This window comes from Bos javanicus, chromosome 1 (genome assembly GCF_032452875.1).
Source record: "Bos javanicus breed banteng chromosome 1, ARS-OSU_banteng_1.0, whole genome shotgun sequence".
Lineage (NCBI taxonomy): Eukaryota > Metazoa > Chordata > Mammalia > Artiodactyla > Bovidae > Bos > Bos javanicus.
In genome coordinates, this window is record NC_083868.1 from 127,670,613 (window position 1) to 127,690,556 (window position 19,944).

Consider the following 19,944-nt stretch of genomic DNA (forward strand, 5'->3'; position numbering starts at 1 on the left):
GTGGTTGGAGTGAATAAAGTTTTGAAATCAGTAAGAAGGGGAAGAGTGAAGGGTGAGCCCTTGTACTAAAATCCTGTGTGTCCAGCAGGGACGCAATGGAAAGTCTTTTCTGCAGCAAGTGAATAGCATCAAGAGGCTGGAACACAGAGCAGAGAGCGATTTTTAAATGACAGAGACTCCCCAAAACTGCCTCTTCATCTTTAAAGACTAAATGGCACCCCACTCCAGTACTCTTGCCTGGCAAATCCCATGGACAGAGGAGCCTGGTAGGCTGCAGTCCATGGGGTCGCTAAGAGTCAGATATGACTGAGCGACTTCACTTTCACTTTTCACTTTTCACTTTCATGCACTGGAGAAGGAAATGGCAACCCACTCCAGTGTTCTTGCCTGGAGAATCCCAGGGACGGGGGAGCCTGGTGGGCTGCCATTTATGGGGTCCCACAGAGTCGGACACGACTGAAGTGACTTAGCATAGCATAGAGTGTGTCAAGTCATGGAGAAGATGAAGAATAGGACTTGGATTTTTTTCAATATTTATTTTTGGCTGCATTGGGTCTTCATTGGGCATATGGGCTCTTTTGCTGTGATGCATGGGCTTTGCTGCCTCCTCAGCACGTGGGATCTTATTTCTCTGACCAGGGATTGAACCTGCATCCCGCATGTTGGATGGCGGATTCTTAACCACAGGACTACCAGGGAAGTCCCTGGACTTGAATCTTATGACAAAGTCTAGACACTCATGAGAACTTTAAAACCGAGTAGGACACCCTGTGCTTCGAGAGATAGCACAGGTGGAGACAGCGTCAAGAAAGGCCAAGAGGAAGTCACGCCTGACACAGGCAGGTGTATCACTCGGGGAATTCAACGTTTGGGGCAACTGTGCCTGCTGGAAGTTGTCTCCTGACCTTCCCCAAAACACCAGAGCTGGCAAAGCCATAGGAAAGGACAGGCCAGTGTGTGTGGGGGGTGGCAGGCCTCTGAGCTATCTATCTATATCTACCATGAAGATCTCAGTGAATACGTTGAAAACTTGGTACCAGAAACTCAGATGTCCACAGCTGACGGAATGCACTGCGGTCTCACTTAGGTGGAAGCACAGGGCGCACTAGAAGGAAAATTAAAAACACCCAGAGTGGGGACCTCCCTGCTGGTCCAGTGACCAAGGCTCCATGCTCCCAGTGCAGGGGACTTGGGCTCCATCCCTGGTCAGGGAACTAGATCCCACATACTGCAACGAAAACACCCTGCAGGCCACAACGAAGGCCTGGCACAGCCCAATAAAGAGATAACCAAATAAAATAGCTTTTAAAAAGTCTTAAACAAACCCCGAACACCCAGAGTGCATCCACCTAAAACACAGGAAACAGATATTGTTAAACTATTGAAGGAACCCCCAGATTTATTTACACACACATGCCTCAGGCCAGCCCTAAGATAATAATTCTAAGCCTTGGGTGATGGAGGAGGTGTCTTTAAGAAATCAGGATCTGAAACGCATCTGTGATTCCACCAGAAGCATGGGAGGTATGGAGGAAAGTTCCAGAAGCAGGTGGGGCCTCAGCTGCAGGGGTGAAGTGTGAAGCAGTAGAGTCAGCAGGGGAGGGCAGGGAACACAAGCATTTCTGTGCAGCAGGAAGGGCAAGTCGGAAGGTTCAGGATACGAGTTGGAGACATAAACAAAGGTCGGGTCACTGTGGTTCCCTGTAAGTGTTATGATCATATATTATTTTTTAAATTGGATACTTTCAAGAAACATTTTAAGATAATTATAGGTTTACATGCAGTTGTAAGAAATAATCGGAGAAGGCAATGGCACCCCACTCCAGTACTCTTGCCTGGCAAATCCCATGGACAGAAGAGCTTGGAAGGCTGCAGTCCATGGGGTCGCTGAGGGTCAGACACGACTGAGTGACTTCACTTTCACTTTTCACTTTCATGCATTGGAGAAGGAAATGGCAGCCCACTCCAGTGTTCTTGCCTGGAGAATCCCAGGGACGGGGTAGGCTGGTGGGCTGCTGTCTGCGGGGTAGCACAGAGTCGGACACGACTGCAGTGACCTAGCAGCAGCAGCAGCAGCAGCTCACTGCATTCCACGATGGCTACAGCAATTCACATTCTGCTAACTGCACCTGGTGCCACTAGTGCTTGCCGATGCAGGAGATTTAGGAAACACAGGTTTGATCTCTGGGTTGGGAAGACTCCCTGGGGAAGGAAATGGCAACCCACTCTGGGATTCTGGCCTGGAGAATCCCATGGACACAGGAGCCTGGAGGGCTACAGTCCATAGCGTTGCAGAGTTGGACCCTACGGAAGCGACTTAGCCTGCAAGCAGCAGTGCACAAGGGTCCCCTTTTCTCCACACCCTCACCAGTGGTGTTGTCCCTGATTTTTATTTTACCCATTCTGATAGGTGTGCAGTGATGTTTTATTTTGGTTTTCATTTGTACTTCCCTAGTGGCTAGTGATGTTGAACACCTTTTCATGTGTTTATTTGCCCTTTGTATATGAATGAAATGTTTGTTCATGACTTTTGCCCATTTTTTAACTGAATTGTATTTTTTTTTTCTTTTAACTGTTGAGCTTTGAGGGTTCTTTATATATTCTATTATAAATACTACTAGTCTTGTTGAATATGTGGTTTGCAAATACCTGTAGCTTGTCTTTTTATCTTCCCTTCAGAGTCTTCCAAGGATCAAAGGTTTTAAATTTTATGTAAATTCAAGTTATCATTTTTTCCTTTTATGGATCATGCTTTTTCTGTCAATTCTAAGCACTTGTCACCTTAGATCCAAATGAAGCACTTAGATCCAAGTGAGCAAACAGGAGAAACAAGACTGAACCACGACTGTGGTGCCTGCTGCAAGGATGCCTGCTTGCACTGTACACAAGTCAAGATAAATAGCTGCACTTTTGGGGAAGCAACAAGATTGAGATTTAGGTAGAAAAGGGATTGGCAGGGCTGAAAGTGAGTGAGCCCCTTGGGGAGAGGCTTTTAAAATTCAAAGACTCCAGAAGGTCATGGTGGGAAGAGTCTTAGAAATCATCTATCCAATCTTCTCAATATACGGATAAAGACACAGGGGGCACCAATAATGTGCACCCCCATCAGCAGATTCTTAATCACAAATCATGGAAACCTTTAATGGAGGAGTTGAGAAATTTGTTAGTTTCATAACTTTAATGCAAATTCAGGCCACTGGGGATCTTGTTAAAATGCACACCTAGATTCAGTAGGTCTGCGGTGGGGCCTGAGAGTCTGCATTTCTGATCATCTCTCAGGTGATACCTGTGCTGCTGTCCTTTCAGCAAAGTTTAGCGAACATTAAAGAGCTCACAGAAGGGACTTCGCGGGTGGGCCAGTGGCTGAGACTCCGAGCTCCCGAGACAGGGGACCTGGGGTTTAATTCCTGGTCAAGGAAATAGATCCCACATGCTGCAACTAAGACTTCGCATCCTGCAACTAAAGTTAATCCCACGTGCTGTAACTAAGACCTGGCATAGCCAAATAAATAAACATATATTTATATAACTCACAGGATTTCCAGGTGAGTCAGAAAACAAGTCAAGGCAGCTTCAGGTCAGGAATAATGCCTGGATCACTCTGAGAAGCAGAACTGTGGGGCCCTACATGCGGCTGCCTGAGCTGCCCCACTCCCCCACCCACTACTGCCACCCTTGCTGAGTTGATCCCCTGGGGACCTGTTTCTTCACAACATGAACTTCAGAACCACGGGATGGCACAGGGTGTATGACCAACAGAGTGGGGTTTGGGATGGTCTCTGGCTGCAAAAGAAGCTGGGAAAGGAAGATCTCCTAGTCCAGCCTGCCTAACCCACCTAGTAGCGGGTCCCCAAACTCAGTTCCAAAGGGTTGCATGTGTGTTAAGTCACTTCAGCCGTGTCTGACTCTTTGTAACCCCATGGACTGTAACCCACCAGGCTCCTCAGTCCATGGGATTCTCCAGGCAAGAATACTGGAGTGGGTTGCCATGCCCTCCTCCAGGGCTTCCTGACCCTCATCTCCTGTGTCTCCTGCATTGCAAGTAGATTTTTTACCGCTAGCACCACCTGGGAAGCTAAACAGACAGAAAGAATGACAGTTGTCCATTACATCTCTGATTTACGATCAAAGTCTACAATCTCTTAACAACCAATGAGATTTTTTAAAATTTATTATTTAAAAAATTATTTATTTTTATTTTTGGCTGCTGTTGTCTTTGTTGCCGCATGCTGGCTTTCTCTACTTGGGGCAAGCAGGGGCTCCTCTGTTGTTGCGGTTTGTGAGCTTCTCATTTCAGTGGCTTCTCTTGCTGTGGAGCATGGGCTCTAGAGCACACCGGCTCATTGGTTGTGGCCTGCAGGCTTAGTTGCTCTGAGGCATGTGGGATCTTCCCGGACCAGAGATCAAACCTATCCCCTGTATTGGCAGGTGAATTCTTAACCACTGGACCACCAGGGAAGTCCCCTAATAAGACTTAAAGTACTAAAATCTGGAAGGAAGAACACATAAACTCAAGTGTATGAGGGTCAATAATAATTTTTTATTCTTTTATCTAATTAAAGAAGTGAGTGAGTATTTATTGAGTGTCTACTATGAGCGAAGCCATGACAGGGAAGGATCCTGTGTTCATCTTTCCATCTTGTCAGGAACTAGGTTGCAAATATCCCTGCAAGTTTTTTTAGGCTTCTGACTTCTCTCTGACCTGTGGAAATCACAGAACAGTCTATCTTCAAGAAAGAGAAGTTTCCTTGGCATTCATGATTCCCTTGAACTTCTGTTTGGATTTCAATTCATTTGCACTGAATTATTAAGCTCCACTTATTTATTTCACCAGCAGGCTCGTGGGACAGTTTTCTTCATACAGAGGGGAGAATGGGCTGTCTTTCTGGAACACTCCAAAGCATAGTTGGAAGATGGTGATCTTATAACAATCAGAGAGAGATATGACACACCACAGATGAAAGAAGCCTCAAGAGGGTCAAAGCTTCCAAAGTAATAAACAATGGAAAGAAGGAAGATAGAAGAGGTATTTGCTACCAATGGTCAGTATGAAAATCTGCAATCCTAATTCAGACATGCAGATATGTATCTTTATGAAGAAAACTGGAAATGGTAACTAAAAAGGTAAGTATATAAGATTTTTTTCTACTTCTTTAAATTTCATTGAAAGGATTATTGACTGTCTAAATAACAATAACAACAGCACCAACCCACAATGGCTTGTAGGGGTTATACACACAAGTAAAATCTATGACAGCAAAAGCAAAAGGCTATGATGGGTGAAATGAGAGCATAGGTTGTAAGGTTCTTACACAACATGAATAGTGGTAAAACATCACTTGAAGTATAATATGAGAAGGTAAAGAGGCATAAACCTTAAAGCAACCATTAACAAAATAAAAAGCTATAGTTTATAAGTCAACAAAGGAGATAAAATGAAGCATAAATAATACTTGCGTGTGCTCAGTTGCTTCAGTCATGTCCAACTCTTTGTGATCCCATGGGCTGTAGCCCGCCAGGCTCCTCTATCCATGGGATTCTCCAGGCAAGAATAATGGAATGGGTTGCAATGCACTATTCCAAGGGATCTTCTTGACCCAAGGATCAAACTCATGTCTCCTGTGTCTCCTGCCTTGTAGCCGGATTCTTTACCCACTGAGCTACCTGGGAAGCCCTAAACAATACTCGGCTCATCCAAAAGAAGACAGAAAATGAATAAAAGGAGGACAGAACAGATGGGACAAGAGCTACTATTTAAAAAAAAGTATTTCTTTTAGGCAGTATAAAGTTGAATCTTGCTGTTTTAGCCAAGTAGAAAAATCCTGGGATAGATGACTTCACTGATGAATTCTATGTAACATTTAAGTAAGAAATTATATCAATTTTATGCAAATTTTTCTAGAAAATGAGAGAGTCCTTTCTAACTTATTCTAAGAAGTCAGTATTACCCTGACACCCAAAACAGACAAAAGACATTACAAGGAAAGAAAGCTACAGAATATATGTCACTAAACTGATGCAAAAATTCAAAACAAAATGTTAGCAAATCAAATCCAATAATATGTAAAAAGGGGTTAAACATCACTTGTGAGTTTATCCCAGGAGCAAGGTCAGTTTAATGTGTGTCAACCGATCACTGAAATTAATGACCTAAAAAAGAAAAACCATATAATCATCTCAAATATGGAGAAAAACACTTGATAAAATCCAACATCCACTCCAGATTAAAAACTCACAGCAAATAGCTGTTTCTTCTAAAGAAAACTCACAGCAAATAGCAGTTTCTTCTAAAGAAAACTTCTTCAAATTGTTAAAGGACATTTATGAAAAGACTAGAGATAACATCTTAGCTAAAGAGGAAGACTGAATACATAAAATCAGGAACAAAACCGGAATGTCTGCTCTCACTACTTCTATTCAACATTGGGCTGGTGGGGTTAGCCAATGAAACAGGCACAGAAAAGAAATAAAGGCATTCAGCCTGATAATGAAATAGAGCTGTCCTTATTTGCAGGTCACATATCTGGCTGCACGTAGAAAATCTGATGAAATTTACAAAAAAGACATTGGAACTAATAAGTGAGTGCAGCAGTGTTGCACGATACAAGAACACAGACAAACACAAACTAGCTGTATTTCTATATACTAACAACCAATGACCAAAGTAGGAAATATTTTAAAAAATTTTTATTGGAGTATAGTTGATTTACAGCGTGTGTTAGTTTCAGGTTACAGCAAAGTGAACCCGTTATACATACATCACTCTTCTAAAAACTGCATTAACAGCATCAAAAAATATTAAATACATATTAAATACTCAGACGTGAATCTCTAAGTTGGACATGACTTAGCAAATGAATAACGACAAAAGAGGTGAATCTAACAGAATCTGTGCAAGACTTATCTGCTAAAACTATATAAAACTATTAATCACTTTTGAGAGAAATTAAAGAAAACCTGAATGATTTAGGTCATTCAGGTATGACCTAAATCAAATCCCTTATGATTAGACAGTGGAAGTGAGAAATAGATTTAAGGGACTAGATCTGATAGATAGAGTGCCTGATGAATTATGGACGGAGGTTCATGACATTGTACAGGAGACAGGCATCAAGACCATCCCCATGGAAAAGAAATGCAAAAAAGCAAAATGGCTGTCCGAGGAGGCCTTACAAATAGCTGTGAAAAGAAGAGAAGCCAAAAGCCAAGGAGAAAAGGAAAGAGATAAGCATCTGAATTCAGAGTTCCAAAGAATAGCAAGGAGACATAAGAAAGCCTTCCTCAGCGATCAGTGCAAAGAAATAGAGGAAAACAACAGAATGGGAAAGACTAGAGATCTCTTCAAGAGAATTAGAGATACCAAGGGAACATTTCATGCAAAGATGAGCTCGATAAAGGACAGAAATGGTATGGACCTAACAGAAGCAGAAGATATTAAGAAGAGATGGCAAGAATACACAGAACTATACATAAAAGATCTTTACGACCCAGATAATCATGATGGTGTGATCACTTACCTAGAGCCAGACATCCTGGAATGTGAAGTCAAGTGGGCCTCAGAAAGCATCACTACAAACAAAGCTAGTGGAGGTGATGGAATTCCAGTGGAGCTATTTCAAATCCTGAAAGATGATGCTGTGAAAGTGCTGCACTCAATATGTCAGCAAATGTGGAAAACTCAGCAGTGGCCACAGGACTGGAAAAGGTCAGTTTTCATTCCAATCCCAAAGAAAGGCAGTGCCAAAGAATGCTCAAACTACTGCACAATTGTACTCATCTCACATGCTAGTAAAGTGGTGCTCAAAGTTCTCCAAGCCAGGCTTCAGCAATACGTGAACCGTGAACTTCCTGATGTTCAACCTGGTTTTAGAAAAGGCAGAGGAACCAGAGATCAAATTGCCAACATCCACTGGATCATGAAAAAAGCAAGAGAGTTCCAGAAAAACATCTATTTCTGCTTTATTGACTATGCCAAAGCCTTTGACTGTGTGGATCACAATAAACTGTGGAAAATTCTGAAGGAGATAGGGATACCAGACCACCTGATCTGCCTCTTGAGAAATTTGTATGCAGGTCAGGAAGCAACAGTGAGAACTGGACATGGAACAACAGACTGGTTCCAAATAGGAAAAGGAGTACGTCAAGGCTGTATATTGTCACCCTGCTTATTTAACTTATGTGCAGAGTACATCATGAGAAATGCTGGGCTGGAAGAGGCACAAGGTGAATCAAGATTGCCAGGAGAAATATCAATAACCTCAGATATGCAGATTACGTCACCCTTATAGCAGAAAGTGAAGAGGAACTAAAAAGCCTCTTAATGAAAGTGAAAGAGGAGAGTGAAAAGCTTGGCTTAAAGCTCAACATTCAGAAAACGAAGATCATGGCATCTGGTCCCATCACTTCATGGGAAGTAGATGGGGAAACAGTGGAAGCAGTATCAGACTTTATTTTGGGGGGCTCCAAAATCACTGCAGATGGTGACTGCAGCCATGAAATTAAAAGACACTAGCTCCTTGGAGGGAAAGTTATGACCAACCTAGACAGCATATTAAAAAGAAGAGACATTACTTTGCCAACAAAGGTCCATCTAGTCAAGGCTATGGTTTTTCCTGTGGTCATGTATGGATGTGAGAGTTGGACTGTGAAGAAAGCTGAGCGCTGAAGAATTGATGCTTTTGAATTGTGGTGTTGGAGAAGAGTCTTGAGAGTCCCTTGGTCTGCAAGGAGATCCAACCAGTCCATTCTAAAGGAGATCAGCCCTGGGATTTCTTTGGAAGGACTGATGCTAAAGCTGAAACTCCAGTACTTTGGCCACCTCATGTGAAGAGTTGACTCATTGGAAAAGACTCTGATGCTGGGAGGGATTGGGGGCAGGAGGAGAAGGGGACAACAGAGGATGAGATCGCTGGATGGCTTCACTGACTTGATGGACATGAGTTTGAGTAAACTCTGGGAGTTGGTGATGGACAGGGAGGCCTGGCGTGCTGTGATTCATGGGGTCACAAAGAGTTGGACATGACTGAGCAACTGAACTGAACTGAAAGAAAACCTAAAAAGAGATATATACGTTTTTCATGAATTGGAAAGCTCAGTATTGTTAAGAAAGCCATTCTTCCCACAGTGATCTATACATTCAATCAATCCCTATTGAAATCCAAGCAAATTTTCTTTTTGGGAGAAATTGACAAGCTGATTCTAAAATTTGTGTGTAAATACAGAAGACCTAGGATAATCAAAATAAATTCCATAAAGGACAAAGCTGGAGGACTAATACTAACTGGTTTCATGACATTATAAACCTGCAGTAGTCAAGACTGTGTAGTATTAGCATCAAAATAGACAAGTAGATCAGTAAAATAGAATGAAGTCCAGAAAAAGTCCACACATATAGAGACAACTGAATTTTCACAAACATGCAAAGGCAATTAGGTGAAGAGTAGTCTTTTTATCAAATGGTGCTGGGACCTTTAGGTATCCCCAGTGACTCAGCGGGCAGGAGACACAGGAGATGTGGGTTCAATCCCTGGGTCAGGAAGATCCCCTGGAGCAGGAAATGGTAACCCACCCCAGTATTTTTGCCTGAAAAATCCTGTGGACAGAGGAGCCTGGCGGGCTACAGTCCACGGGGTTGCAAAGGGTCAGACATGCCTGAGCAACTAAGCACTAAGCACTATACAATGGGAAAACTCTGATCAACATTTTACAGAATACACAAAAATTAACTCAAAGGGAACTAAAATCTAAACACAAAACCTAAAACTATAAAACTTCTAGAAGAAAACAAAGGAGAAAGTCTTGTGAGCTGGGGTAAAGCAAAAATTTCTTTAATAAGACACCAAAAAGGGACTTCCCTGATGATCCAGTGGTTACAGGTCCGCCTGCTGGTGTGGGGGACACAAGTTCGATCTCTGGGCAGGGAACTAAGATCCCACGAACAATGGAGCAACTAAGCCGGTATGCCACAACTACAGAGCCCATGCTCTAAAGCCTGCAAGCCACAGCTACTTAGCCCGCACATGCCAGACAGCCCACACATTGCAAATAGAGAATACCCCTGCTTGCCACAACTAGAGAAAGCCCATGCAGAGCAAGGAAGAGCCCCATGTACTTCAGCAAAGACCCAGGGAAGCCAAAAAACCCTACCAAAATCACAGTGTATAACAGAACAGATGAATGATCTGGATTTCACTGAAGTTAAAGATGTCTGCTCTTAAAGGACCCTACTAAGAGAATGAAAAGACAGGCTACACACTGGGAGAAAATAACACATACGTATGATAAAGGATGTCAGATCTAGAATATGTAAAGAACTCTCAAAATTTAATAACAAAAACCAAACAAAGCCAATTAAAAATAAGCAAAAGATTTAACAGACATTTCCAAAAAGAAGACACACGGATGGTAAACAAACATGAAATGAAATGAAAAACTCAGTGAAATACCACTTCACACCTAAACTTATTAAAAAAAAAAAAAAGCTGATCCTATCAAGGATGGGAAGGAGGTAGAACTCTCACACACAGGCACACAGGGAAGGTAATGACACAGCAAACAATGTGGAAATTTCTTTAAAAGTTAAACATGCACCTACCATATGATCCAGCATTTTACTCTTTGATATTTACTAAAAGAAAAGGAAGCACATGCCCACACATGAATATTCAGGGCAGCTTTGTTTGTAATAACCCCAATATAGAAGCAACTCAAATGTCCATAAATGGCCAATGGATAAACAAATTGTTGTGTTCCCTACTCAGCAGTAAAAAGGAATGAACTACTGCAGCACATAAAAATATGGACACTTCCTAAAATAATTAAAGAAACTAGGTTTTTTAAAAAGCACATAAAAATCAAGTATGTTCATTAGTGATCCAAAAATTGAAAACAACAAGCTATTAAACTCCAAGTTTAGAGTCCAGTTAGTGAAGACAACACTGATAATGGGAAATTATTAGTGATCTGGAGATCAAATGAGGGAATTTTATTTTCATTTTTAAAGATTGGTTAGAAATGGCAAGTTGATTTAAATAATCAGGATCTCACTAATTATTAACTTACATGCTCAGATGTAAATGTCCATCTTTCCATATCAACCTGCCTGCAAAGAATCCATTTATTATTATTATTATTATGGACAATTTTAAACAATGAGTAGAATGAACAGTATAATAAACTCTCATGTTTCCATTCAGTTCAGTTCAGTCGCTCAGTTGTGTCCAACTCTTTGCGACCCCATGAATCGCAGCACGCCAGGCCTCCCTGTCCATCACCAACTCCTGGAGTTCACTCAAGCTCATGTCCATCGAGTCGGTGATGCCATCCAGCCATCTCATCCTCTGTCATCCCCTTCTTCTCCTGCCCCCAATCCCTCCCAGCATCAGAGTCTTTTCCAACGAGTCAACTCTTCACATGAGGTGGCCAAAGGACTGGAGTTTCAGCCTTAGCATCATTCCTTCCAAAGAAATCCCAGGGCTGATCTCCTTTAGAATGGACTGGTTGGATCTCCTTTCAGTCCAAGGGACTCTCAAGAGTCTTCTCCAACACCACAGCTCAAAAGCATCAATTCTTCGGCACTCAGCTTTCTTCACAGTCCAACTCTCACATCCATACATGACCACTGGAAAAACCATAGCCTTGACTAGATGGACCTTTGTTGGCAAAGTAACGTCTCTGCTTTTCAATATGCTATCTAGGTTGGTCATAACTTTCCTTCCAAGGAGCAAGTGTCTTTTAATTTTATGGCTGCAATTACTCAGCTTCAAAATTTTTCAACTCATCGCCTATCTTATTTCATCTATAGATCCCCACCCACTCCTTGTGCCTCCAGCCCCGACATCAGGCTATTTTATCTGGAAATATTTGTTTGTATTTCTGCATGAATCATGTTATTTGCAGTCTCTGTTTCAAATTTCTAGTAATTCAGAACCAGTCCTGGCAACTTCATCAGAAAATCTTGGAGGGGCTGGGAAGGAATGTAGGACTGCCCACACATTGATCAACTTGCCAAGAGATTTTTCTTAAGAAAAGAAAAAAAAAAAAAAGGGTTATCTTCTCTGTTTACAAAGAAAAAAAAAACCAACTTGCTTTTCTGTAGCTAGTGAGTTGTGATATTCTATTAGACTCTGTGAAAATCCCAGGAGCTGTTGCGTAACATGACTGTTATCCGGGAAAGGAATGTGCATTTTTAGATGGAAAACTGAAATTCTAGAACATGTCCCCTGTGGGCAATCGGACTCTTACGGGCATCCACACTTGCTTTACGGGAGGCTACTTGATATGGGAAGTAACCCAACAGATGCTGTGTTCCCATGAGTGCTTCCAAGATATCAGAGATGTCTTCATCTTCATCCCTGGAGATGTTTTCACAATGGGGTTCTTTGTTCTTCAAAACCTTCAAAAATCTCTCCACCCGATTTTCTTTCTTTTCTTGTCTTTTTCTTTTCCCCTACTGTGGAACCATTCACCTTCTCGGATGCAATAGCTCTACTGGTTGCTGCCAAGGGAAATACTTCATTGAATCCAAAGTATTTTTAGTGGGAAAGAAATAACTTTGAAAACAGAAATATTATTGATACTGCTTCTTCCCCCCCCCTTTTTTTTTTTGCTGAATTTAGGTATGCTATACATAAAAGTCGGAGAAGGCAATGGCACCCTACTCCGGTACTCTTGCCTGGAAAATCCCATGGATGGAGGAGCCTGGTAGGCTGCAGTCCATGGGGTCGCTAAGAGTCGGAGATGACTGAAGCGACTCAGCAGCAGCATACATAAAAGTACAGGAATCCTAACCATATAGCTTGATGAATTTCTACAGCCATATGTATTCATGTCACCATCACCTGGATACATATGTGGAACTTTTCTAGGACCCCAGCTAGCTCCCTCATGTGTATCCGCAAGATCAATAACAAAGCCCCCTCAGAAGTAAAACTCTTCTGACTTCTACAATCAGAGCTCACTTTTGCCTGTTCTAGAACTCACCTAGGTGGAATTATGTATTCTTTTGTGTCTTTTGTCAACATTGTTATGAGATTCATCCATGCTATGTATAGTAGTGGTCCATTTCTCTTCAAAACAATCATTATGCATTTTTCCATTGTATGAATATTGCCTCCACATATTTATCTCTTTTCCTGTTGATGGACATTTGGGTTGTTTCCGGTTTGGGGCTGTAAGAATAGTAATGCTCTCTTGGTCAGTTATATATATGGTAATTATTTTCTCTCAGGCTATGTCCTTACATTTTTACTTTCTAATATGTCTTTTGATGAAGAAGTTATTAATTTTAATGATGATCTATATGTGTGACTTTTTCTTTATGATTACTGCATTGTGTACTCTGCTAAAGAAGTCTTGCTTACCCCCAAGGACATGAAGATTTTTTTTTTATGTTTTCTTGTAGAATTTTTTGTTGTTGTTGCTTTACATTTCATGTTTAGGTCTATAATAATTTTCAACTGAATTTTTTGTCTATGACGTGAGATAGAGAGACAATGTGTGTTTTTCCACAAGGATATGCAATTGACCCAGCAACACTTACTGGAAAGACCATTCCCCCCCACCCATCCCCACTGAATTTTAGTAACAAAATCCACTGACCATATTAGCAGGATCTATTCTTTTCTATTCATTGGTCTATTTGTTTATCCTTATACAAATCAAATGATCCTAATTTTTATATCTTTACAGTGAGGTTCAATATCTGACAGTATAAGTCCCCCTACTCTTCTTTTCCTTTTTTTGATTTTTTTTTAATTGGAGGATAATTGCTTTAAAACACTGTGTTGGTTTCTGTCATACATCAATATGAATAAGCCACAGGTATACCTACATCCCCTCCCTCCTGAAACCCCTCTCATCTCCCTCTCCATCCCAGCCCTCTAGGTTGTCACAGAGCACTGATTTGAACTCCCTGTGTCACACTGCAAATTCCCATTTGCTATCTATTTTAAGAAGATATACAGATAGCCAACAAACACATAAAAACATGCTCAGTTCAGTTCCATACAGTCACTCTGTTGTGTCCAACTCTTTGTGACACACCAGGCTTCCCTGTCCATCACCAACTCCTGGAGCTTGCTCAAACTCATGTCCATCGAGGAGTCGGTGATGCCATCCAACCGTCTCATCCTCTGTTGCTCCACTTATTTGGCTCTTCTTCAATGTCTCTTGACACTGTTTTGTAGTTTCCAGTGTAGAGGTCCTACACCTATTTCATTAGATTTTCTTATTTTTTGTTACATAAATGACATCGCTAACATTTCATTTTCTAACTGTTGTTAATATGTAGACATACAATTTTAAAAACATTGTTCTTGAATCCAGTGACCTTTCTAAATTCTCTTATTAATTTTAGTTTTCTATAGATCTGTTTTTAGGTATACAATAATGTCATCTGCTGGAGATCAGCGGAGAAATAACTCCAGAAAGAATGAAAGGATGGAGCCAAAGCAAAAAACAATACCCAGTTGTGGATGTGACTGGTGATAGGAGCAAGGTCTGATGTTGTAAAGAGCAATATTGCATAGGAACCTGGAATGTTAGGTCCATGAATCAAGGCAAATTGGAAGTGGTCAAACAGGAGATGGCAAGAGTGAACATCGACATTCTAGGAATCAGCAAACTAAAATGGACTGGAATAGGTGAATTTAACTCAGATGACCATTATATCTACTACTGTGGGCAGGAATCCCTTAGAAGAAATGGAGTAGCCATCATGGTTAACACAGACTGGTTCCAAATAGGAAAAGTAGTACATCAAGGCTGTATATTGTCACCCTGCTTATTTAATTTATATGCAGAGTACATCATGAGAAACGCTGGGCTGGAAGAAGCACAAGCTGGAATCAAGATTGCTGGGAGGAATATCAATAACCTCAGATATGCAGATGATACCACCCTTATGGCAGAAAGTGAAGAGGAACTAAAAAGCCTCTTGATGAAAGTGAAAGAGGAGAGTGAAAAAGTTGTCTTAATGCTCAACATTCAGAAAACGAAGATCATGGCATCTGGTCCCATCACTTCATGGGAAGTAGATGGGGAAACAGTGGAAGCAGTATCAGACTTTATTTTTTTGGGCTCCAAAATCACTACAGATGGTGATTGCAGCTATGAAATTAAAAGATGCTTACTCCTTGGAAGGAAAGTTATGACCAACCTAGACAGCATATTAAAAAGCAGAGACATTACTTTGCCAACAAAGGTCCGTCTAGTCAAGGCTATGGTTTTTCCTGTGGTCATGTATGGATGTGAGAGTTGGACTGTGAAGAAAGCTGAGCGCTGAAGAATTGATGCTTTTGAACTGTGGTGTTGGAGAAGACTCTTGAGAGTCCCTTGGACTGTGAGGAGATCCAACCAATCCATTCTAAAGGAGGTCAGTCCTGGGTGTTCTTTGCAAGGAATGATGCTAAAGCTGAAACTCCAGTACTTTGGCCACCTCATGTGAAGAGTTGACTCATTGGAAAAGACTCTGATGCTGGGAGGGATTGGGGGCAGGAGGAGAAGGGGACAACAGAGGATGAGATGGCTGAATGGCATCACCGACTCAATGGACAAGAGTATGGGTGAACTCCAGGAGTTGATGATGGATAGGGAGACCTGGCATGCTGTGATTCATGGGGTTGCAAAGAGTCGGACACGACTGAGCGACTGAACTGAACTAAATGTCATCTGCAAATGTTGGTTGTATTTCTTCTCTTCCAATTTTTAATACTTTGTAATTTCATATACATGTCTTATGGAACTGCCTAGATTTCCAATATAATGTTGCATAGAAATAGTGGGCAATCTTTCCTGTTTGTTGGCTAAGAGGAAAGCATTCAATAATTTATCATTAAACATGATATTAGCTGTAGGTGTTTTGTGGATTTCTTTTACTAGATTAAGAATGTTTCCATCTTCCCAGTTTTCTGAGTCTTTTTAAATCATGAACAAGGGTGGCATTTTAGCAAATGTTTTACATTTACATCTGAGATGATAATGGTTTTTCTCTTTTACTTGGTCAATATGATGAATTACATCATTTTTTCATTTTTAAATCAACTCATGAAACAAACCAACTTTGGTCAGGATAAACCTTTTATCTTGGATTTGCTTTGCATTTTTGTTTAAGATCTTGTATTTCTATTTTGTGTAGTTTCTGGAAATGTTATGTGCATGGCGGTTGTTCAGGAGTGGCCAGATACATAAATTTCTGGTTGTGCCGGGTCAGACTCTGAGTCAGTGCTGGGAAGGCTTCATCCAGGTGTGGCTTCCTCATTCTTGTTTACTCTAATAATCCAGCTTCTCCTTGCCACTCTGCAGGGGCATTTCAGCAATAGAGACGACTTTAGTCTTAGGACAGTCAAAATACGCTCCCACCTGGTGGATCAGAATAGCACTGTTGCTGTTAAGTTGCTAACTCATGTCCAGCTCATTGTGACCCCATGGACTGTAGCACGCCAGGCTGCCCTGTCCTTCACCATCTCTGTGAGTTTGCTCAAACTCATGTCCATCGAGTCCGTGATGCCATCCAACCATCTCATCCTCTGTCATCCTCTTCTCCTCCTGCCCTCAATCTTTCCCAGCACCAGGATCTTTTTCCAATGAGTCAGCTCTTGGCATCAGAAGCCTCAGCTTCAGCATCAGTCCTTCCATGAATATTCAAGGTTTATTTTCTTTAGGATTGACTGGTTTGATCTCCTTGCTGTCCAAGGGACTCTCAAGAGTCTTCTCCAGCACTACAGAATAGCTTTGGGGTAATTCCAATCCTAGCAGACCAGTGGCATGCTGGAGCTAGCTCATACTAGCCTGCAATAGCTGATGGTTAAAATGTCAGGAATTTTGAAAGCTGGTTATTGATTACAACATTATTAAAAATTCAATCATATAAACTTGCAATTTGAAAAATTATATTAAAAACAAAGATAATAAAAATTCTAAACTTATCACTTTTAATTATATTACTATCAACCTTGCCCTGCTTCCCAAGAGGCGCTAGTGGTAAAGAATCTGTCTGCCAATGCAGGAGATATGGATTTGATCCCTAGGTTGGAAAGATCTGCTGGAGAAAGAAATGGCAAGCCACTTCAGTATTCTTGCCTGGGAAATCCCATGGGCAGAGGAGCCTGGCAGGCTACAGTCCATGGGGTCATAGAGTTGGGCATGACTGAGCACGCACGCTCAAGCATGCATCTTTGCCCTATGGGTAACTGACATTTAGGTATCTATATGCCGGAAATAATATTTAATGATTGGCCACTGATCATCTTTTCCCAACTCTGCATTTAGGGACATCATACTGGAGCTTAAAATTGGCTGTGGTGGGAGTATTTATACTATGGAAAACAGCAAACACTTCAAATCAGGCTTTTAAATTTTTCCCCAGAGAGCTGGTTGTTAGACATCTGCAAAGTGTTAGTCACTCAGTCGTGTCCAACTCTTTGTGACCCCATGGACTTTAGCCATCAGGCTCCTCTGTCCATGGAATTCTCCAGGCAAAACTAATGGAGTGGATTGCCATTTCCTTCTCCATAGACATCTGCAAACACACGGCTATAGCAACTTCTCTATCTGCTCCCTATGTCTCTTCCCTGTTTGGTACCATCACCAGCTTACTTGTTTGTGTTCCTTTCCTACTAGATGATAAATTGCACAAGAGTGGAGATTTTTATTCATTTTCTTCTCTGTGGTTTCCTCAGCACCACCAGCAGGGCCCGGCACATGGCAGGCCCTAATACATATTTTTCTAATGGATGAATGGATGGATGGCGAGTGTCCTCACACCTTCCCCCACCTAACTCCAGCATGCACCCAGTCATCAAGCCCATGGACATGGGCTTTTTGCATCAGCTTTCTCTTCCCAAACACCTACTCCCAAGGTCTTCATTCAGGCCTTCCTGGTTCTTGGGACCAAAAGACTTTCTCTTGATTTCCCCACCTCTACTTTTGCCTGCTTGCTAAGCCCTCTTCCACAGACACTCCAGGAAGGCTATACAAAAGCATAAATTAAATATCTTTTCTGCTTCATGCCTGCCTTGGCTCCTGCAACAGCATTTAAGAAATCTAGTCCAGACCCTGCACCTGCTGCTTCCTGTTACACGGTTGCGTTACACTTGGGAAAAATACAATTTTGATGGTAGCCTAAGGCTCCTTGGAGATGCTTTAGCTGCTTAGCATTTGATGTTCAGGTGGGAGAGGCATGGAGGGGGAGGGGGGCTTTGCAAGCACCCCCAACACATATATTTGGAACAAACTGGCTTTTATCTATTTCACTAAGCTTTTGGATCTTTAGAATTTTGCTTGAAAAGAGAATTTTTTAGATCTATAGGATCAAGTCTATGGAATGTTCTCTTGATTCATATAGATCCACATTCTTCCTTCTCTGCCCTGCTCTGAAGGACCTCTATGGACAAGACCAATCAGATCCCCTTGTTTGCTGTGCTCCTCAGGGCTTCAGCCAGTGGGCAGACACTAATGGAGATTGGAGGAGGGACAAGAGATGGGTCAGAGTATTAACGCCCTTGCTCTCTCCCTGCCAGACTGTGATTGGCACTGAGTGTTCCTTTGTCTAAGGCCATAGCTCCTATTGGCTGGCTGTCTTATAGTTACAGATCCCCGCCTTTCCAGTTAGTTTCCTCTCTTAGCCATCCAGACTGAGTGACATAACAATCTCCCCCAGCCACCCATGCGAGCCCAGGGTGCTTCACTCTCAACGGTTGGCTTCCCAAGCCCTGTCCCACCTCTGTATGATGCCTTTTTATTAACTCTTTTCATCCTCCCTTTAAAAAAAATATTTATTTTCGGCTATGTTGGGTCTTCATTGCTTTGCAGGGGCTTTCTCTAGTTGCGGTGAGTGGGGTCTACTCTTTGTTGTGATGCACAGGCTTCTCCTTGCGGTGGCTTCTCTGTGGAGCACAGGCTCTAGAGGACATAGGCTTCCGTAGCTGCTGCTCCTGGACTCTAGAACTCGGGCTCAGTAGTCGTAGTGCGTGAGTTTAGTTGCTCTGTGGCATGTGGAATCTTCCCAGACCCAGGATTGAAACTGTGTCCCCTGCATTGGCAGGCGGATGCTTACCACTGTACCACCAGGGAAGTCCCAGCTTCCTTTTGGAGTGTTTTGACTGTGTCCTCCTGGAACTCCGACCCCTTCCAAGCCCATATTCCTGAGTGTGGCTTACGAGCCTTCATCCTGCATCACTGCCCCCTGCCTCCTGCTCCCCACTCAGCTCATCCTCTATCACCTGGGCACTCCCTATCACACTCTGAGCCCTTTCCCACCTCCATGCACTGCTTCTGCTGGGGCTTCTTTTCTCTAGGCCCCTTGCTCACACCATCAGCTGGCACTGGGCTTTGCAGCCACTCATTTGCATCTCAGTTCCTCTGCTGGGGTGTGGGGGGTGCCCCTGGGTGTCAGGAGCAAGACACCCCTTGGGTCTGGCACAAGGCCCGACACAGAGCCATTTATTGACTCAAAGTGATGACTGAATGGCAACTCTTTCCTTTAAATGCCATCCCTGTGCAACAAATCATCAATACATTATCCCTGTTGAATGGAAAAACCCCCAGGCATAGAAGAAGTGTATCCGAGGCCTCTGTGCTGGTTGGAAGAAAAAGGACTTGTGTACCTGAATCCCGCCACATGGGCTGGTGGGCTGGGCACTCAGCAACTCCAGGGTTCCTCATACAAAAGAGTCCTATTTACTGGGTAGAAAAAACAAGGGAAGACACTGTCACCACGCCAGAGTTGGCTTATTCACTCCCAAATCCATCAAGAAAGTGGAGGGAGCACCACTGTTATTGGCCAAATGTGTCAGCTTGTGTAAGAAAGCAAGGTTTCTAAATATTAGGAAATATTAGGCTAAATATTAGGAAAATTACAGCCAGGTCTCACTATCTCAAATTCTTCCATTCAAAACCAAACCATCTTCAGTCTGTCTCACACTAGTTATTCTTCAGTTATTCTGA